This window comes from Larus michahellis, chromosome Z, assembly GCF_964199755.1.
Source record: "Larus michahellis chromosome Z, bLarMic1.1, whole genome shotgun sequence".
Taxonomy (NCBI): domain Eukaryota; kingdom Metazoa; phylum Chordata; class Aves; order Charadriiformes; family Laridae; genus Larus; species Larus michahellis.
In genome coordinates this window covers 11,112,186-11,127,349 of record NC_133930.1, presented here as the reverse complement: position 1 = coordinate 11,127,349, position 15,164 = coordinate 11,112,186, and the positions used below count along the sequence as shown (strand labels likewise).

At 55.1% G+C, this 15,164-nt stretch overlaps 1 protein-coding gene across 7 annotated transcripts in view; it reads right to left on the bottom strand.

Annotated features, from left to right (window-relative positions):
- Positions 1-15,164, bottom strand: part of CNTFR (ciliary neurotrophic factor receptor) — a 213,936-nt gene that overhangs the window by 25,583 nt on the left and 173,189 nt on the right. The window lies entirely within an intron of this gene.

Sequence of the window (15,164 nt, the reverse complement as noted above, 5' to 3'; positions counted from 1 at the left end):
CAGGATGAGAGCATGCAGCGGGGAGCAGCCCACCTCTGGCCTCATCAGCTGGTCTTAGAGGTTAGAGGCAGCAGAGGATTTTAAACCCAACCAAGTGTTCACAGTGCACTTGGCTTTCCCGGGCATAGATGCACTCTGTGCTCTCTGCATGAGCACAGCCGCAGCTGCAGGAAGACTCTGCAAAATGCCAAGGGCCAGTGCGTGCAGGAGGATGAGAGGTGATACCTTTCATCTGATAAATTTTGCCCCTGTAGGTTGGTAAAAATCTTATCTGAACTGACACAGAAATCAACTCCTCTCAGTAGCTGGACGCTTGCACTGCTCACAGTTTGGCTCTTAACTGCAGCACCGTGGAACAGTACCTTGCCATAAAATACACTCCCTGGGCTGGATGTGCATCAGGGTTCCCTCAGAAAAGCTGTCTGAACCTGTGGCGGTCCCTCTTTCCCTTCCTTCATTAGGCATGAAGGCATGCCCCATGATGGCATCCCGGGATGTCTCAGGGCATGCTCTTCTCTCCAAGCAGAGGTTTTGAAAAAAACCTAGCAAACCTGTCAGCCTCAGTGCAAACATCACTGCTCACCACCCCACCACGGCCCAGGCAGCGCTCCACACCACATGGCCAACTGCCCTCCTCCCTGCTGCTGAGGCAGATCTTTACCTATGGCTGTTATTGAAAACGTGATGCAAACCGGGATGCAACGATGCTAGAGTTCAGGGAGCACCCCCAGGCTGGGAAACTCCTTCCCCCGGGGGCTGCAAGGGCAAATCACAAGTCCCACAGCACCGTGCATGCAACATGGAATCACAGAATGTGTTGGGTTGGAAGAGACCTTAAATACATCTCGTTCCAACCCCCTGCCATGGGCAAGGACACCTCCCACTAGACCAGGTTGCTCAAAGCCCCATCCAGCCTGGTCTTGAACACCTCCAGGGATGGGGCATCCACAGATTCTCTGGGCAAAGTTCCAGTGCCTCACCAGCCCCACAGTAAAGAACTTCTTCCTACTATTGAATCTATGTGTTTTGCTATGGAGCAGCCCATACTGATGTTGCAGGGAAGCTGTGTGACAGCCTAGGACACCTCTGTTTGCCATGCCAGAGAAGTAAAGGATGCAGCGAGTCAGCAAAGGGTGCCCTTGCTGCACCAGTGAGCCGGCAGCACCGGGAAGATGCCAAAGCCCCAAGAAATCAATGCAAAATGGGACATCCCTACAACCCTGCAGCAAATCCCCCACATGGCGCGCAACCCTGGAGAACTGCTGGTCTTCTGGAGGTGTCTAGGACCAGAGCAGGACCCTGATGGGAAACAGCAGCCCAACAGTATCCTCTGGAGAGGGACAACCCAGCCAGTTTGCCCTGAGCATGGACTGAGAGGGCTGCCAGGGTCTCGGCTGGGCACTGCACGGCAGAGCCCATGGTCAGAAAATGCTGACGGGTTTTGCTAGAAAAGCTTTCTGGGGGGATGCCATGAGCCCCAGCTGCAGCACCCTACGGCAGTCTAAAGAGGGGAAACTGAGGCACAGGGCTTGCTTGCACACCAGCACCCCTGGGGCAGGGTTGGAGGGGGAGTGAGCAGATGACAGGGAGCCGGGGAGCAAAGAGAGGGAGAGGGAGAAGGGAGGGAGAGGCAGAGAGGGAGGGAGAGGGAGAGGGAGAGGGAGAGGGAGAGGGAGAGGGAGAGGGAGAGGGAGAGGGAGAGGGAGAGGGAGAGGGAGAGGGAGAGGGAGAGGGAGAGGGAGAGGAGGGGGCCGGCAGGGAGGGAAGGCTGTGCTGGTCCGTAACGTGTGTTCCTCCTAATGGCTATTTCAGCCTTCAGCCGGCAGACGAAGGCCAGAGCCTGGTTAATGAGCCTCCCAGCTAAATTATTCAAGCAGACCCTCCGCAGCAAAACAGAGTGGCTAATCGCAAGGCCAGAGACAAGGGCCTGATCCCTGCTACAGCTCCATCCTCCTCCTCCTCACCACCTCCTTAACCCCTTCCTTACCCCACTGCTGGCCCCGGGGTGAGGCGGGAGCAAACAGCGGGGAGCATCGCCCTTTGCAGGGGGCAATGGTGGGGGGATGGTGGTGTTTGAGGGTCTCGGGAAGTGTTTCGGAAGGGCTGAAGGGGTGCAGCGGATTTAGGGACAGCCTTTGGGGTCAAAGCGACCGCGTGGTGGCAGTGTGAGCTAACACCACCCGCCTGGCACCCGCCAAACCGGGCTGGGGGCTGGAGATACATTGCGTGGGAGGGGGGAGGACGCTGGGGATGCTACCCTGGGGCTTTTGCCCACTTGCACTTATGCATTCTTGCCCATTGCTTGTGCTCAGCCATCCCGCATGACACCAGGAGCTTGCCGAGGCAGTCAGAGGCGGCCCGGGCTTCGGCGAGCATCCCTGAGCTCCTGCACGGTCCCTGCCCGATGAAGAGGCTCTGCCCTACCTGCACGGCCCCAGATGCTGCACTGCCACCGAGCCGCAATTATTCCATCCGAGGATAATTTATCTCCATTGTCTCCAGTATTACACCGGATCCGGCTCTTGGTGATCTGTGCTAATTCCTCCACTAGCTGCAGCGGGGTTGTGCCTCCAGGTTTGCTTTGCTGCAAGAAGGGGGGCTGCCCAGACTGCCTCCTGTGTCCATCTCCACTCTGCAGCAGTCTTTGAAGATGCCCCATTTTCACAGCCTTGAATGCCTTGAAGATCCTGTCCTTTGCTTCAAGATTGGGGCCCCAAATGCAGCCCCTAGCCTCTGTGCCCACAACATCCTCCACCTTTCTTCATCTCGTGCCTTTTAGCAACCCAGAGGCGGAAGGAGAGCATGGGGAAGGGGGCAAAATGGCCCTTGTATCTCTGCCACCCTGGTGCCCATGCAGCATCCTCAGCCTGCTGCAGTTGAAGGGATGCTGCTGTATGAAGACTGTCTTGCCCCAGACACCACCCTCTCTTTCTGGGCAGGGACAAGCTGTCTCATAAGGACATTCCTGCCACCTCCGTCTCTCCAAAGAGCCGTCAGTCCCAGAGCCACAGGCATTTTGGGAGGGGGATGTCGTGCAACTGCCTCACTTTCCACCTCGATGGGCAGAAAGTCCACCACATGGGAGAGTGCAGGGCCAGCGCAATGTGTCACCTGGGGCTATGACCATGACACCATGTGGGTGACTGTGACCATGACCACCCGGTGCCACAAAGGAGAGGGCTGCAAGCCCCTTCTCAGCTGCCATGGTGCATCAAGAAGGCTGTTTGTCCACCCTACCACGGTGTCTTCTCCAAGCTGGTGGCAGGGTCCTCATCTCCCCGTGGGAGATGGTGGCTTGCAAACCGTGTTCCTCTCCCCTCCTCTCCCAGGAAAGACGCTCGCCGGCACAGCTCATCCTGCCCATCAAAGGCTCTTAAAGAGTGCAAATAAAATTGCAGGCTCCAATCGATCCGGCTCTCCATAATGCTGTCTTTGGATGTGGGCCAGCCTGTCGGGCCAATTGAGAAAGCAAGAAAGGCAGCGGAGGAAAACAAAGCCATCAAGGGAGCATTAAAGGCTTTTTCTGCCCTCAGGCTTTGGGCAGTGCCTCTGGGCGCGGGGTGTCCCCCTCCATCCTCCCCGGGCTGATGTCCAGCTCTCAGCCCAGCTTTCGGCCCCTGCCCCATGCAGAAAACAGATCAAGCAACATGTTGCCCCTGCACGGGCACTTCTCCCCAGGCTCCTGCACGCAGCCTCCTTAATCCTGGCAAATATTTACTTCCCCGTCGCCTCATGGAGCTGCTGAACTCTGTAAAGGCAGAGCTCCTTCCCTTTCCTAGCAAGCAGCGCCTGCCCTCTCTAATCTGTCTATTAACCTCTCGCATGGCAGGAAGCCACTTCTCCCACGCGCTCTGCCGATGTCCTCTCTGCAAACACGGCGTGTTTAATGCCCGGCGGTGGCGGCTTCCCAGCGGCTTGGGCTGCAGCCACAGCCTTGCTGCAAAAGCTTGGGACAGGGGGATGAAAGGCTGTGCCGGGATCCCACCGAGGTGCATCCCACCGGGGCACGCTGCTTGCAAGCTGTGCGATGCTCCAGCAGGATTCAGAGCCTGGGAAAGGCAGCAAAAGCTGGTGCCAGGGTCATCATCTCTGCAAACCCCGCAGAAGATTGGTGGCAGGGACAGGGCTGGCTTTCCCACTACACGATACCCCAGGCTATGCATCCGTTTGACTCCTGTCCCTCTGGCCTGTTGGAAATAGCTGTCGCTTGACCAGCTCCAGCATCTCTGCTCAGCTGGGGAGAGCACAACAAGTGGTCCTTGAGGATGAAACAGCTCTGGATGCGTCAGTACACACAGAGATTTTTGTCTCCTTCCCCATCTCTAAAGCCCGGTCGTCCCTGTACCCTGAGTCCCACTGCGTAGGGGAAAAGTGTGACCAACCATTTTAGAAACCACTAAAAATGATCTACAATAGCTTTTCCTAGCCCCGCTAGGTCATGAGATAATGGACATTAAAATCGTGGCATTTTTATATATAGAAAAGTTATTTTAGGTCATTTTTAGAGGTTTCTGAAATGGATCAGTTATAATTTTCCTCTCCTGCTGAGGGCTGAATGTACTAAAGATGCTTTACTCCACAGGTGGAGGGATACAAAAAATAGTACCAATAAAAGTCTTAAGAGGCCTCTCCAACACTTCTTCTGGTGCACTCAGGGCACATCCAGGCGCTGGGCTGCTGGGGGAACACCGATCCTACAGCGTGCTAGTGGGGTCACCTGCATAACTCATCATCCCGGCCGCAGGCCAGCAAAGCCTCCAGGGTCCATGACAGCACCATGTCCTAGTGCTAGAGCTACAGCCGTGACACAGCCTGCCAGCACCTGGGCCCCCACGCTGCCCGGCACTGCGGGACAACCCCAGCACCGATGCTGTTCTGCCGACAGATTCCCGCTGTTAGCATCCCTGCCTTTCCCCAGTGCCCACAGCGGGACCGCTGCCGCTTCTCCTGCCTGTACCCCTAATGTGCCCTCCACATCCTCACCCGCTGACTTTTTTCACAGCCACGACCTTGCAGGCAGTGGGTATGTGCTGACGAGGAAAAAAGGCACCCAGATGACTGAAAGCAAAGCTGCAGAGGCTGGGGGGCACAACGGGGACCCACTCTGGCATGAAATCACAGACTCACAGAATGGTAGGGGTTGGAAGGGACCTCTGGAGATCATCTAGTCCAACCCCCCTGCCAGAGCAGGGTCACCCAGAGCAGGTTGCACAGGAACGTGTCCAGGAGGGTTTTGAATGTCTCCGGAGATGGAGACTCCACCACCTCTCTGGGCAGCCTGTGCCAGGGCTCTGCCACCCTCAAAGGAAAGAAGTTCCTCCTCATGTTTAGGTGGAACTTCCTATGTTCAAGTTTGTGCCTGTTACCCCTTGTCCTGTCTCTGGGCACCACCGAAAAGAGCCTGGCCCCATCCTCCTGACACCCACCCTTTAAGTATTTATAAGTGTTGGTAAGATTCCCCCTCAGTCGTCTTTTTTCCAGACTGAAGAGATCCAAGTCCCTCAGCCTTTCTTCATAAGAGAGGTGTTCCAGTCCCCTAATCCTCTTCGTGGGTCTTTGCTGCACCCCCTCCAGCAGTTCCCTGTCCTTCTTGAACCGGGGAGCCCAGAACTGGACACAGTACTCCAGGTGCAGCCTCACCAGGGCAGAGGAGAGGGGGAGGATGACCTCCCTCGACCTGCTGGCCACACTCTTCTTGATGCACCCCAGGACGCCATTGAACTTCCTGGTCACAGCCAGCCCCAAGTGCGTGGGCACACAAGTAGCACACCCTGCACGTCTGCGCACGCACCCACATAGGTGCTTTTGTTATGCACGCACCGGCTGCAAGCACGATGTATTATTTATCTAACCTTGCTTTTCTGAAATTGTCTGTGTACAGCAGGCTGGTAGGGAACAACAAAGAAAACAATGATGAATAAATAATATTTCTACTGCCCAGCAGATCAGGGGAGCATCCGCCCGCTGTGCACTACCTGTGCTGGAGTGCAGCATGGCTGTGGCTGGGGATGGTCCCCACCTTGGGGACCCCCAACTTGGGATGCAGCTGTGTTTCATTGCTGGAGAAAAGGAGGGAGGTGAAGCTCTGATTTTGCTCTATTACCCCTCGTCCAAGGTGTTCTTGGATAAGGGTGAGCATGAGGAGGGGCGCAGAGGACAGTGGCGGGGTGGCATGGAGGCAGGTGCTGCTCCCCTGCATCGTGCTTCTGCGCTCTGGGAACATCACGTTCATAACCACCACTTCTTCGAGAAGGATTAAGCAAGTTTGTTTTCTTTTTTTAAAAAATTAATGTGTAAAATTCATGTGAGAGAGAATTATAGAGACCAGGGGTGTAGGGGCATGGGGTGAGACACACTTGTCCCTCACTGACCTCCTGGGTGACCCAGGCAAGTGATGGAGACAGGGTTTAGGTCTCTCCCAGCCAGCCTAAGCCACCCCAACTTTAGCAAGGGACATTTTCAGAGGGACATTCCTCCCCCTTGAAATTAGACACCACAGATGCATCCCTCTGGAGCGTGAGCCATCCCAGCTGAACACCAGAGTTGCCCACATTCAGCCAGCACCCAGACCAGCCCCAACACCCTCATGCTGCAGCATCTTCCCAGGAGCTCCCGAAACAGGCAAGGGACACCTGTGGCTGTAACCGAAGTCCCTCGTCCCTGCTGCCATCTAGGAGCCAGTTCCTCAGCCTCAAAGAGCAAGAATTTATTCCCCAGAAGGTGCCGGAGAAAAAGGTGGACTCAGCAAAAGATAAATTTCTAAAAGGCCCTGTTTTACACTGATTGGGGCTCATAAAGCAAGCTATGGATTTTCTCATTTCCCTTGCAGAAAATTCAGTGTGCACATCAAGAGGCAGCGCTGTAAATTTTTGGGCGAGGCATTACTCATAGAGAAGAGAGAGCTCAGAGCCCTGCTTCGAGCCCAAATCGCAGTGCAAGCTCCTCACCCTAAAAGCTGCCTCGCAGCAGGGCAGCGTGATAACAGGCTCACCAAAGTCTGCTTCATCCCGCCCTGCACGAGGCCATGCTATTTGCGGCACAGCAGAGGTGCTCTTCAAACCTGACAGCTCTCAAAGCCTTCAAAAAACATTAGCAAGCAAGCCTGGTTAACAGCAAGAGGAAAGGGCAAGAGGAAAGGGGCTCCGGCAACCGTGGCATGGGGTGGGGTGGCCGGCTGGCATGGCAGACATTTCTGGATATGCTCCCCAAGGTGTGGGATGCTGTGGGAAGGTAATTTAGGCAGGTGAAGCCATCAAGCACCCCGCTCACATGAGAGATCCGCTCAGTCCCAGCTGCAGAGCGGGTGCTGGGCAGCATTGCTGTCCCGGGGTAATGCCCATACAGAGCCTCGGAGGTCCCGCCTCGCACAGCGGCACCCCGAACCCAACTGTGCTGCTGCCCAGGTGACCTTGTCCCCACGGGCTGGGATGCTGGGCTGGATGCCGCAGGGACCGACGCGCAGCAGCGTTGGACACTGGGTGCTTCCAGCCCTCACCCGGGACTGTGCCACCACAGAAAGTCCCTCCTAACCCTCCCGTCCTCCATTGCAAACCAAAGAGCAGTTTTTGCTCCGAAGCACTATTAAATATTGAACAAAAGAAAGCAAATCTGTTATCTGGGATAATTGGGAGTAAATAAAACATTTAACCAAACCAAATGCAGCTGTTTCTACTTGGAGCCGGCACAACAGCAGGGAAGCCAGCTCAGCTACTCTGCATCCTCGTTACGGCAGCTGATTATTGTTTTGTGTATAACGGTAGCACCGCCAGGCCGCGAGCGAGGCCGGGGCCCTCGGTGCTCAGTGCGGCACGGCCAGGAGGGGTACCCCAGCACAGCAGGACGCGGCAGCACGGCGAGTGCGCCGGGCACGGGAAGCCCATTGCAGCGCTGGGATTTGCTCTCCAGCCCGGGGAGTTCACGGCGAGGCCGGCTTTCCTCCCCCAACACCTCTGCAAAGGGTTTTGCCTGTAACATAAACCATTTCAGAGCCAGGTCACTGGTTCGCACATAGCCCCGGGCAGTAATGACCAAACCTCGTTACCGGCTGCTCTGGGATAGAGTGTGCCGGGCCTCCGTCCAGCTCCTGGAGACCTGAGGAGCAGTGTGGGGTGAGAGATTGCGCAGCTCCCAGGGGAAAGTGCTGGCAAATGGAGCTAAGGGAGGTTCCAGGGATGGAGAGAGTGTTTCTGCCCGCAGCTTGGGGCTGGAGCATCCCGGGGCTGGGAAGGATGCAGGGCATGAATTGCATGGGATTCTTCACTCCCTGCCACAATAGTTTCTGCTTCCAGGGGACCCTTCTCCTTGACATGGGGCTGGGTGCACCTTGACAAGGCAATGCAGGGGGAAAATGCTTCCTAGCACTCACACGGGTCCCCCAGCAGCTGCTCCTTACCCCAAGGAGCTTGTGGTTAGTGGGAGCACATCACACAGAGAGGAGTAGTGGCCTCCCTTGGTACCCCTCGACAAAAAGCTTGATTGCAGCAGCCCAAAACTGCTCTGATGTGTTGGTTTCTGCTGTGCCCCATCTCAGCCCACACCAGCTGTGAGCAGCATGCAGCCCTGTAGACCGAACCTGTGCAGAGCCCTGGCAATCTCCTCCAGGAGCTCAGCTGGAAAAGCTGCCAGCCAGAGAGAGGGAACATCCCTGCCTGCTGCGTGGGAGGGCAGTGCCTTCCCCAGCTTGGTTGTGCAGGGCGGCATGTGGGGTGTCCCTGAGGGCTCCCCGGCAGGTATTGGGGAGCCCAAGTGTCTGTGCCATGGCAGCCCCCTGCCTCCATGCCTGTGGGGCTTGCAGAAGAGAGCTCAGCATCCCCTTCTCCCTCTTTTCTATGCTCCAGGCACAACTTCCCTGCACAATCTACACCATGCAATGCCCCTGCCCCCTCCATCACCTTATTTAAAGGCTGCAAGAAAGCAATCCATCCTCACAGCCTCTCCAGATGGAGAAGACAGGGAAAATACCAGGTGCAATCAGACACAACTGGGACCATCAGCAGCCGTGTATCCTCGGCAAAGCTGTCCCACCAGAACTCCTGGAAATTGTATATTTATCCAGGAGGAGCCTCTGGAGGGAAGCTACAAGCACTTTGTCATGTACCGAGCAACAAGCTAGCCACGAATATTATCAGCTATCACTCCCAGTGGGGGAGTGTGGGCTGCCTCTAACAGCCAGCGGCTCTCCAAAAATATCTCTTCTCTCTTCATCCCTCTCAAGATGCAGCCTGGATGCACCCCCTTCTCTGCTCCGCTCTTCCCCAAAGGCTGCTCTGGGGCGAGGGAGGTACTTGCTGGCACCAGGGTCTCTCACCCCATGGAGAATGGAGAGGAAGAAGTAAGAGATTTCTGACTCCCTGGAGGAGAGAAAGGGATATTTCTGGGCTTCTCTTCTCCTGCCTGGGCAGGAGGAGGAGCTGATAGGAGCAGTTAGTAACCAGACGTACCCCACACCTACTTTGTTCTTGCACTAGCTTTTGCAGGTAAAGCTCCTTTCCTTCAGCATTTATGGAAAACCACCACCTCAACATCTCACTTCTCTCTCACATGTTTTGCCTAGAGGAAACGCTGCAGGCTGTGCTCCCATTCCCTTACAAGGCTGACCCCAGGGCACCCTCAAGCCTACACCGGCTGCTCCACCTTGGATTCAGTCGGGATAGGGCACCTGAAAGTAGGCATCTGTATGCAGGTACCCCCCTGAGCACTGGGTGTCTGCACAGGCAGCAGATCCATGTGCTCATCCCCAAGCTGACCCTGTGTTTGGCCGTCCGGGGTGCGTCTGGGTTTGCTCACGCAGACTCAGCATCCCCTGGCCACCGACTCACATTCTCGGGACTGCCCTTCTGCCTCATGTCACTGCTCTCCTGGCGAGATGCTGCACTGCTCCGTGGGGCTGATCTCCAGCCTGCGCCTGTCCCTCATCCCCAGGGACCATGCAGCCCTTTGCGTGTGACAGCCCCGGCCCCCGCAATGCTGGTGGCTTTACCCAGTTTCGTGTCACTGGCTCAGTCCTGCTGGGAAACCAACTCCAGGGACCCTGCGAAAACAGATGGGCTGGAGCCAGAGGTCCCCGAGAGACGCCAGGGTTGGCTGTAGGGAGCTGACACAGGACCACAAGGAGCCTCATATGGCTTCTTTCCATGCTGTTCCCACCCTGAATCCGTGCGAGTCCCTGCAGCAGCAGCCAGCCTCCTTGGTGAGGCTAGTGAAGCCACCTGGCCCATCCCATGTCCTTCTGCATAAAATATACTGGAAAATCACACTGTGGGACTCTGGTAGGGATAGGTCCAAGACCAGAGCATGACTCTGGTTGGTGGTGCTTTTCAGGTCAGGGATGCTGCTAGCACATTAATGATATGCATCAGGGAAGATGCTCAATTCATCCCAGGAAATGAGGTCTCCACACTAGCCCTTAGCTGTCCACTCTGTGGCTTTGAGAAAATACCAGTCAGGCATGTCACCAACAGCAGGAGGGTTCCCAGCTCAAGCCTAATTCCTCTCCTGTGCTGCTGGTACCATGGGTGGAGGCAGAAAGGAAGAGGGAGCCCCCCTTCAGAGCATCAGTTTCTGCAGCTCACCCAAAGGGCCTCCTTCAAGGGGACGAAACCCAGAGGACCCAGAGCATTTCTGGAAGGGGTGGGCTGAGATACCAGCTCAGCTAACATCACCGCTGAACATCACTACTCTATTTACAAATGTCTTTTTTCGCCCTCAGGCCTGAATCAGGCCCTGGCCTCATTCTTGTCTTATGGCAATGAGATCCTTGGGATGAAGTAAGTCACACAACCCCAGACTTCACTGCATTTGGAAGTAATAGCTGCATCCTTAACTCAGCCGACTTCAAGGGAGGTCCCATTATTCAGCCCATCTGTAAAGAAATGGAGCTAAAAAAAGGCTCTTTTCTTTATGAAAATGATGCTCGTCTTCCTGAAATCCTGGCTCAACGCTTAAATCCCCACAAGTGTCAGCGAGCAAACCCAGCGGGATGCTCTTGGCGTGCACGGCCAGGGCAGCTCGAACAGCTCGAGGGGCCTGGGGAGCCCCTTCCCACCCGCGTGGGAGCCCACAATTTGCAAAATGAAGCGTGAAGCACAAACCGACTCGATTACTCACGGCGACTGTTTTCACCCACTCTAATCATCACCTGTAAAATCTTGGCAAGGTTGTTTTCATTTTCTTCCCTCCCCACTTTCCCCAGCTCCACTCTGCAGCCAGCACCTCACTAAATTCCCTTAATCTCCCCTTTAGGTCATACGCTATCTTCTAATCCTTTAATCAATTTTCCTCTGGACTCCCTGTAATTTATCGATGGCCTTTTAATAATGAAACCCCCAGAAGCTAACGCACTTTTCCTGAGTGTATCGGCACCAGATCCCTGGCAAGAGCGGCATTGCCGCCATCCCTGCCCTGGCAGGGATAACCCCGGTGCTCAGCACAGCCTGTCCCTCCTTGTGGAAGACAGAGGCTTTTCAGGCATCCTTTGATTTGCTTCCAACAAATAGAACAAATAACAAGGAGTTATTGTTATAAAAAATGGTGTTATAAATGTCTTAGTTACTTCCTGAGGGCTGGTGGGAACCCCAGCACATAGCTCCCCCAGGGCACCAAGCATCAGAGCTGGGGACCAAGCTATCACCCGGAGGTCCCCAGATCTCTTTTGGGATGGACAAAGGGTGACAGGATGCCAGGATGGACGCCGTGCACAGATGATGAGGGCACTGCTGCTTTTTTTTGGGAGGCATCATGCTGTGCACGCAGTGGCACTTCGCAGTGCAGCAGGACACCCTGAAGAGACCTGAGGCAGAGAAGGAGAGGAGGGCACGGTGCCCAGATACCCCACCGATGTGCTGGGACCCATTCCTGGCTGGGTCGTAATCTCTGCAAGAGGCTCAGCACAGGATCAAGGAGTTTGGCAGCCCAGGGCTGCTCTTTCTTCCCCTGCCTCTCTCACCCCCTCCAAGGTCAAACAGTCCCGGACTCTCAATAAACCGTTGTAGGGGCTCCAGGGGATTTCAGGAGGTATTTGATAGGATTTCAGCAGACCTGAAGCGTGACTTCTCAGGGATGGGGGGGGGGAAATACCCTAGAGCTTTGGAGGGAAAAGTTATTAGAGTCACTGAAGGATTTTGCTGCGCTCTCTGAAGCGTTGCACAGAAAATTGCAGGAGAAGCACAAGTCCTGTAGTCCGGACCTTGCCAGCAGCAGAAGGATGCTGTGGTGTCCTGGCTCACATGAGCCCCACTTGCCTGTCATGGACCAGGAGGACACTGCTGCTGTGTGCACTGCAAATGCCTCCTGCAACAGGGACAACTCTCTCTTCAACGCACGCAGACGGCTCAGCATCCTTCTGTGATGTGAGCAGTGGGGACAGGTCTGAGAGCAGGGGCTTAGCTGTGGACGAGAGCTGGGATGTGCTGGGGAAAAACTGACAGGGCAGGACAGTCTGGTTTTACCCAAATACCTTGCTGTCCTCTCCTGGAGCAGAGAAAGCAGCTCTGGCTGGGTTACTGTCAATGCAGCCAAGTCTGTCCCATGGCATATGTGCCACCAGCAGCACAGGAAGGAAGGCAGCATGCCTTGGAGTAAGTGGAGAAGTGCTGTGATGCTGCCAAAGTTTCTGACCTTTCCAGCAGTGATGTGGGGTTGAACCTGCCCAGGATCCAGTACGGGAGGACTTGGGGTTTGTCTGCAACAGGGAGATGCTGGAGGCACAGCTTGGTACCTGCCCCATGCCCAGAAGGTTGTTCGTGGGCATTTTCAGAGGGCAGTTGCCTGTAGCAGCACCCACGGTGTTACGGCAGAACAGCTCAGCCACAGCCCCGCATAATGAAATGCAAATGACTTTTGAGGTCATAGCTCACACATGCATCTTGGCTTCTGTCTTTCCTGCTTTCTGCACTAATATGGGCTGGAAAGGCAAGAACTGGGCAAGGACCCGGAGGGCAGATGCATGGTCTTTGTTTCTCCTCCCCATCCCGATGCTTTACTTGGACCCTTGGGGAAGTTTGTAGCTCGAACGCAGCCCTCACTGTGAGCCAAATGGGTTGCAAATGTATTGGCATGTGTTGTGTCATCTGCAGCGGTTAATAGGACCCCTTTTCCAAGGAAGGGGAAAAAGAAAAGGAAGAAGAGGGGAATGCTTAAATCTGCAAAACAAATGTCCATCACCCATTCCAAAGCACTAAACCCAGGACAAGAGATTATATATGAAAAGTTGGTGTAGAGTAATAATCTGCTGGGGCTTCTTGCAACAATGCAGCTGGATTCAGATGTCAAACCAAAATCCTTAGCACTTAATACCTTCAAAGCCTGTACAAAGAATGGATGCGATGCTGGCCCTGGTGGGGTTATTGGGAGATTTGTCTTTGATTTCACCAGCAGCCCCATCAACACACTAATTCCCGCTGCCCCAAGAGAGGGCAGAAGACCTCCCTACCTGGTGGCACCTATGCTATGCCCCAGCCCTGACACGTTGCAGGAGTTGCCTTCCCATGTGGCATTTGCTGCAAAGCTTGGGAGAAGTGGCAAATGGGAGAAAAGCACCCTGTGCCACCTTACAGCTGAGGAAATGGAGCTACTGCCAAGGGATGGCCACTGAGATGCAGAGGCTGACCGAGGATGCTTGCTAAATCCCTTAGCCGTGCCTGCATCTCCCCATGCATCGTGGTGAACCTGGGTGCTCAGTCCACCTCTGCCTGCATGTGAGCATCGCCGGGCTCAACACTTGGCTGAGCTGCGTCCCCCATCCCTCCACCCAGCCCCCAGCAGGGCTGGGAGAGCCCTCCTCGCCTGCCCGGCTTCCCCGCAGCCCAAGCAGATGTTCCGGGTCCTGCATCCCAGGATGGATCCCGGCTTGATTTATTACTGGACGTGACTTCTGGAGTTTGTCAAAGGCACCCGCTCCCCCTCCCCTGACTTTCCCCACACCCTTCCCATTTTGTTTTACGTTCACTTTGTGGTCTCCCCACCATAGCTTGCAATAAACAGAAACTCATTTCCAGTATAAACAACTGCACACTCTGCCCCAGTGAGCCGTACGACCCTGCCTTTCCCCTTCCCCACCCCTGCCTGCTTTGGGCTCTGGGAAAACGGTCTCTTCATTCTGCTTTTTTTCACCCCCCACCATCCTGGCCCTTTGCATTTTTTTTCCTGCTGAGATTTATAATGTGCCAGCCGGAGCCGGAGTGGTCTATCCCACTCCACGTCACGTACATGCTATTAAAAGTAACTCTACCAATCGGTTTTGGTAAGGAAAGCCACGCAAAATCCTGAAGAGCTGAAGATGGGAGGAGGGTTCTGCCTGAGCTGGGGGTTTATACCCAAGATAGGAATGCGGGACAAAAGCCTCCCAAGATGTGGGATGCCTCTCAAGGCGTGAAACAGGGCAGGATTTAGAAAACTTATGTCATAGGCTCAGCTTTTGTGCACCGATGCACTGGGACAAGGCTGTGCCCAGTGCTGGAGTGGCTGCCAGGCAGCTGTTGGGATAACGAGGATGTTAGAGATACTGTGCTGCTCATAATCAAGAGACATCAGTGCCGATGGTGTTATACAGGGGGGATGCTAATGGTGTTCCCACGGCAGCTGTGCCTGGGCAACCACCGGGACCTGCCTGCAGCTCCCTGTGGCTGCAGAGCCCTGACCCCATGTGACTTTAACAAAATGACCCTGTGTTGACCCCTTTGGCCCACAACCTGTTTCTGCTCAAAATTCCACAAGCTCATGCTTTTTCAACCCAGTGATCCCTTCTGGGGTGCCCTTCCCCTGGTGATGGAGACGTGTGGGGCAGATCCTGCCCTCCCCAAGCCCCGAGCTGGGAACGATGCCAATGGGAGCAGAAGACAACCCGAATGGGAACCAAGCCCGGGGAGAGAGGCTTTGCAGGAAGGCCATGGAGAGCTTCACCTCTCTGAAGGGCTGGGCTGATGCTCTCAGGGTTGCGTTCATCTATCTTTAACCATCTGGAAGGGAGCTGGCAGGGCCAAGAAGCCTGCCTCTGCTCTTGCTGTTCTTGATGGGGACAGACAGGCTCCTGGGGAAGGCAAATCAAGTCTTTCCTCCACATGGGGTACACGACTGTCTGCAACGTTTTCATGGCTGTACAAGGTGGGTAGCCAATGCACTGGTGCTAGAAACCCCCTTAACTTAGCAAACACAATGCCCATCAAATG